Here is a 6466-nt window from a genome sequence, read left to right as displayed (position 1 = left end):
ATACACACACACATATATATATATATATATATATATATATATATATATATATATTTTGCAATATTTGATGAAAAAACATATGTCAACTTGTATATAAACGTCAAATCTTTGAGAATAATTTAAAACGAGGACATGAAAAGACTTCGAACAATTTTTTTCCAAATATAAATTATTGATTATATTAAAGTTGTTCATGAACATCATCATAGAGTTCACGAAACATCGTAACAAATTATTTGAGCTCTCTTATTATCAACAAGTATTTTGTATGTGATGAAAAATGTCAACGTATAATCTAATAAAAACATGGTTTTAATTAACATATAAAATTTTAATTTATTATCTCATTTGGCATGAGAAATTTTTTTATTAACAATTTATATTATTAACTTATTGTCTCATCTCGCGTGGGATTATTTCTCAATATTAATAATTTTTTAATTAATTTATTATATCATCTCGTGTGATATTATTTTCATTTTGTTATATAATTATTTTATTATCTCATTTCATGTGAGATAGTTTTTCATTCACACTTCTTATTTCCCATTAATATAAGAATGAGAATGAAAAATATAGTCGTTACGGACCCCACACAAGATATAGAAATTAAAATGTGATTGCTTGATATAATGGATAACGATCATATTTTTCATTTTAATGGCCAAATAATGGAAAACAAACAGGGGCTAAGTCACATTTCATATAAGTTCCTTTTCGTATAATTATTGTTTTAGATGACAAAGACTTCATAAATTTATTTTGTGTCCCGCTTTGGCTCTTGTCACAAATTTAGTGATCAATTAACAAATGTTTATTCCGCATATAAGTATTTTTCAGGTAAGAAGTCCATCAGCTAATAATTAAATTAGGTCTTTTTTTAATCATTAAGTTGTGGACCTTAATTTTATTGCTCTTTGAAGTTAGGGATTTGTGTCATTGTAAAATTTGGTTTAGAAATATGTGTCCTTATAAATTTCGATTTTATCCTCATTTATTATATAAATAAGGAGTCGTCATTAAAATTTTACATTTTATTACCATTATAAAAGAGAGGTTAGAGAAGATGTGCAATTTTATTTAATAAACTTCTTTTCATCAAAGTGAATTACTACATAAGCGAAAAGAGGCGTAGTTTACATTGAGACAAATTCCTATACATTCTGCGTGTCTTTATTCCTTCTTGTGAGCAGTAATGCTACGTTGTCACTCTAGGATTGTAACACCAGTTCAAGTAACACTAAATGATAGGTTAAATAAAATATAAAATTAAATGAGTCATTTAGTTCTACCTATCAATTTATGGAGCATCTTAAGTGCGGTTCTTAATCTTGTGATTGTGATTCATTAATGAGACCACGAACGATAAGTGAATAAGAAATAGAAAGGTTATGACACCTTCTCCATTGCAACATATTATGTTGGGATTACAATGGACATTATAAAACAAACTTTGGAGGTAAAGTTCAGGCACCTCAGTGCCTGGAGAAGTCAAATTATAGTGATGGCATATAATATGATTTTAGGTATATTTAATAATGCTAAGTACGTATTAAACTTATCCGAAAAAGCACTTAATCACTGTCAAATGACTAAGCTCACTAGATTAGTGGCATATTATTTATTTTAACTCTGCACTAGGAATCTCAAATTGAATCTTTAAGATTATGCATGATAGATACTTATTATATACTATATAGGGGTGGAAATGGTCGACGGCTTGGGCATGCCCTTAAGCATTCGAGCTCGACCCGTGTTAATGATCAAGACTCCATTTGGACCTTTGACTTGTATGGACACAAGCCAGTTCGAGGAGTTGTCCCCATTTTATTAAAAAAATTAGAATATAGTTTAAAAAATAAGCCGATCCATGACCTCAAGACGAGCTAGCTCGTGAAAAAAGTTGAGCTCGGCTCATACCATGACTCGTCTTTGGCTTACAAAGCTCGATCCATTTGTCATCTCTGTACATTTTATCTATCATATTAGTACGTCATGTTTCACATTAATCCAATTAATTATGCATTTAATGAAATACACGTGTAAACCACAATTTACATTTCAAATTTAAGCAGTGTAAAGAAGTCTTTATGGATAATAATTTATAACGACTCCAAGGTTTGGTCCTTGTAAAATAACCCAAAAGCAGGTAAAAACAGTACACCTGAGCATGAACATAGAATTAATGAATATTTTATCATTTCTTTATTTTTTAATTTTATCTTTATTCATGTCTTAAGCAACATATAATAATCAAACTTACCTTACCTATGTATAGCGTGAAAACAAAGATGAAGGTTGAGGCCCCCCGGGGCACAGCTCAACTAGTGGATCATTCAACATTGTCTTACTTCCAGCGGCAGGATGGAGGTTTGAATCCTGGTGGGAACTTGCGGCCAGATTTATTTGGTATGGACCAATCACTTTGGAGGAAGATCTCTTGTGCGTAGAAGTGTACAGGCGGTGGGGGGAACCCGTGATCCAGTTGAGGCATAACCCGCGATTTACCCCCTCCAAAGTTCTAGGGGCAAGGGTCTTGAGGGTCCAGAATTTAGTCTAATGTAAGTTGGGATACCTGGATATAGATATAAATAAAAAAAAAAAAAAGAGGAAAAAGATGAAGGTTGAGATTCAGGGATGGATCCAGGATCGACAATTTATTTTTATTTTTATTTTTTATCACAGGTTAATAAGTGAAAAAATAAAAAATTACACAAAAAAATGTTTTACTAAAAAAAATTTACAAGCGGATTGGGGGCTAGCAAGGGCTACCCCAAATCCGCCAATGTTGGGATTATCAAAAATTATGTTTTTAGAGTTCAAGCTCTTGTTTGAGCCACGTTATATTCTTAAGAATGAATTTTTGAATAGTGTATCGACGGAAAATGTAAAGTTAAAAAATAAAGAAAAGTTTTGAATTTGTTTGTAATATTATATTATTGAAGAATATGCGATTGAAATGATCTCAAATCACTATTTAAAAATGTATTTTTTTTTTTTAAATGTGGCTTTATTCTATACTTTGATTCTCTATATGTGCTCGCACACTTAAAAAATACATGCATACAACTCAACCCACCATCCACGTTGTTGGCTAAGCACGATTTGCGCTCCATGCTGGGCCCACAAGACCATTTACTTAAATTCTTGGTTTCATTTTTTCTTTAATAAAAAATCAATTAAAATTTGGATTAAGGTATAGCTCCAAATCTTATCTCTAGAACTGGGCCCAGAACTGTCCAGATAAAGGAACAGGGTGGCCCACGGCCCAATATGGGTTGTGCTTGTGGTAAGCTTTTCAGAGACCGGTACACTCCATTTTGTGTGTATATTATTCTCATCCATTCCATTATTTCCGATCGTTTTCGACACTTCTTAAATAGCCAAAATCGAAAAATATGTATAAGATCATGGACGTACACGTATTACCATATGAAGATAGATCACCGCAGGACTTAAATGTTTATATTGTAGGTGAGAAATTCCTCTAGTTGGTAGGTGAATCTTTGAGAGATTTTAAGGTGACTTTATTTTTCGGAAGAGAGGCAATTCCAATTAATAGGAGCAAACTCATGTATGCAAACCTAATCCCTCCACGTTGACGTCTTGGATAGTACCACTTGTCAAATCCTTTGAAAAAAAGATCGATACTTGACAGTGACCCTTGATCATAATTGATCAAATATACAACAATGAAATTCTTGAGCGTCATACAAATTGTCATTACGAGATGACCATCCCATAAGTTAAAAGACCCCGAAAGTAGGGATACTATGTAGTATGAATCCAAGTAGTTCGGATTTTAAAATGTGAAATAATCGATCTTGATTCTTTTGTTGGTTGGTAAGCTATTGTTTCGTAATGTTCTTTTTTTCCTTCAAATTTCAACTTTCAAGTTGATCAAACTTCATTTGTAACATGAAATACAATTTTTATCCATTTTAACCATACATTTCATGGATCGAATCCATCAACTTATTTCAAAATTCTTGGACAATGCCTACGTGACCTCAAATTCTTGAGCAATTCCTACGTGGCCTCCACGTAAATTTAAGGTGTAACAATCTCAAAATCAGTATTAGAGATGGGAAATCCAAAAATATCAACAATGATAGACGTACACGTATAATCACATCAATTTTAATGAGAAAAAGACTTAAATTAAAGTTTGTAGGAAGATAGATCTTTTCGAGATTACGTAGGTGACAAGATTTTTGAAGGTGTAGGCCAAAAGTTGGGGGTGAATATTCTTTTGAACGTGTCATACATTGATTGATTAACTTGACTACCTCCACTTAGATGTATTGGATTTGCCCACTTAGGGATCACAACGGATCAAGAACGGGCCTTGACATCCGAACTCGGCTCGTGTTCACAAAATTGGCCTGATTTGATCCTTTGTCTTCGGGGCTTTAGGTACAGAACCGAGTTGTCCAAGAGCATAGTTGTTTTTCTTTAAAAAATTAATAAAATAAGCTAAAAAATGAGTCAGTCCACAAGACCAAAATGAGTTGGCTCGTGAAAAAAATGGCTTTCGACTCAGTCCATGGCATGTCTTAAAACAAGCCCAAGCCTGTAAGGGGCTCGTTCTGTTTATCATCCCCATGATAACTCCATGCAATACTAAAACTGATCGATAAGTCGTCTATTATTGCATCTCAGAAAAAAAAAATCATCTTCTATTAAAATCTCTTGCATCTTGACTTTATTAGTGATTCAGGTCTAAAGTTTGAAGGTCAACTCACCATCGCAACTAACTAGTGCTGGAAAACTAGGTTATGAGCTGGGGGATCACGAGTTTATTTAAGGCATTGTACCTCTTCGTTCAATGACTTTTCCTTCATATAAATACACCAAAGTTTCATGCAAATTAGGCAAATCAAATATAAACTTATAAGTAATAATAAATGTCCATGCCTTCATTCTTCATTGCCATGTTCATTTTCTTCCTGATATTATCTCCTCCGGTGACTACCACCAAAGGTCCAAAGATCACTGCTATGGTCGTTGCTGCGTCGAGGCTGCTGGCCGGGTGGAAACCCAACGATCAAATGACGATGTTTAAACCGGAGGCAGAAAATCTGTGTTCCATAGTAAAGCTGTGGATAACTGTATGCCTAAAGGCAAAAGGCATTCCTCTGCGCCAAGCCATAACATAAATTACCATACTTTTGGTTCAACAATGTGTGACACAGTCGACACACCATGAATATATATATGTTCATGTAGATATGGAAATAATGTAAGCTTTTAAATGTTTTAGTTTGTGTGCCCATTTTCTCTATCTTTTTAAGTGTCTTGTATTGTAAAATTACTCGATGTACACAATTGTAGCAAATATATCTATACATAATTTAAATTATTTAAAAATATTTTTCAAACATGTTCGGGATAGGGTCAACAAAAGTATATAGTGCAAGGGATGCGCCGCGATGTTAAAATGGACTGAACAAGAGTAATGAAAATCTATGAGTTATCGTGTCTCAAATTACCTCATGTATATTGAAGCAGGAACACGTCTCTCATAATTTATTTTAGTTTTTCTCTCTCCCTAATTATAAGTAAAAAAGTGTTAAGCATATCCAAACATGCTCGGTGTATTTACAGTCCATTAAGGGGCCTGTATATATTTGGAAAAATTTCATATACAAGAGATTAAGTATAGGATATTTCAAAAAATAAAATAAAAAATAAGTATCATATTTCACCAATCAGATATTAGCCTAAAAATGAATACAAATATTAATTTACTTTAAAAAGGAAAACAATCCCGAAAAATTAGCCTGAGATACCGTACCAGCAGGATTATCCATAAAAAGAAGAAATCATCTCTCAAACTGATTCCAATAGCCAGAAGATCTGAAAATACATCCAAAATAACGCCGGCTCTCACGGAAGTGACGGTAAAATCAAATTCTGGTAACAAATTACAGTCACTGGGTCGTATTAGGTCGGATTAAAACACGATGCCTCGACCAGTCACTGATTACATTCATCAGGTGTGTAATTACGATTTATTCATTATAATTTGTCGTTTATTCATGCTTGACAAGCTTCGATTGATGAAAAATGTGATTTTTGATGGAACTGTGATCATGAATATCGTACATTGCTGTTCGAAATTGTTGTGACCGTTATGGAAAACATGTGACCGGCTATTCATAAGATGTGACCTCATGCAGTCAGTACGCATTGGTGTTTGTGTCTCGGAATGTGTGACGTGTGACATACTGCATCTGTGTTTTATGATATTAATGCTCTTGTTTGAATCTAATTATACGCGATAGATCTATACTTAGTTACCATGACTGATTATTGTATGTAATTGCGATTTAATACGCACATGTGACCTGCATGTAGTCAATATGTGACCATGACATTCAAGATACGACATGCATTTGCTTTGACCTGTGATCATTTAACAGAATTGTGACCGACATGCAATTAACTGTGACCAATATACAAA

This window comes from Olea europaea, chromosome 2 (genome assembly GCF_002742605.1).
Source record: "Olea europaea var. sylvestris chromosome 2, O_europaea_v1, whole genome shotgun sequence".
NCBI classification, from domain to species: Eukaryota; Viridiplantae; Streptophyta; class Magnoliopsida; order Lamiales; family Oleaceae; genus Olea; species Olea europaea.
Note: the sequence above shows the minus strand (reverse complement) of the source record.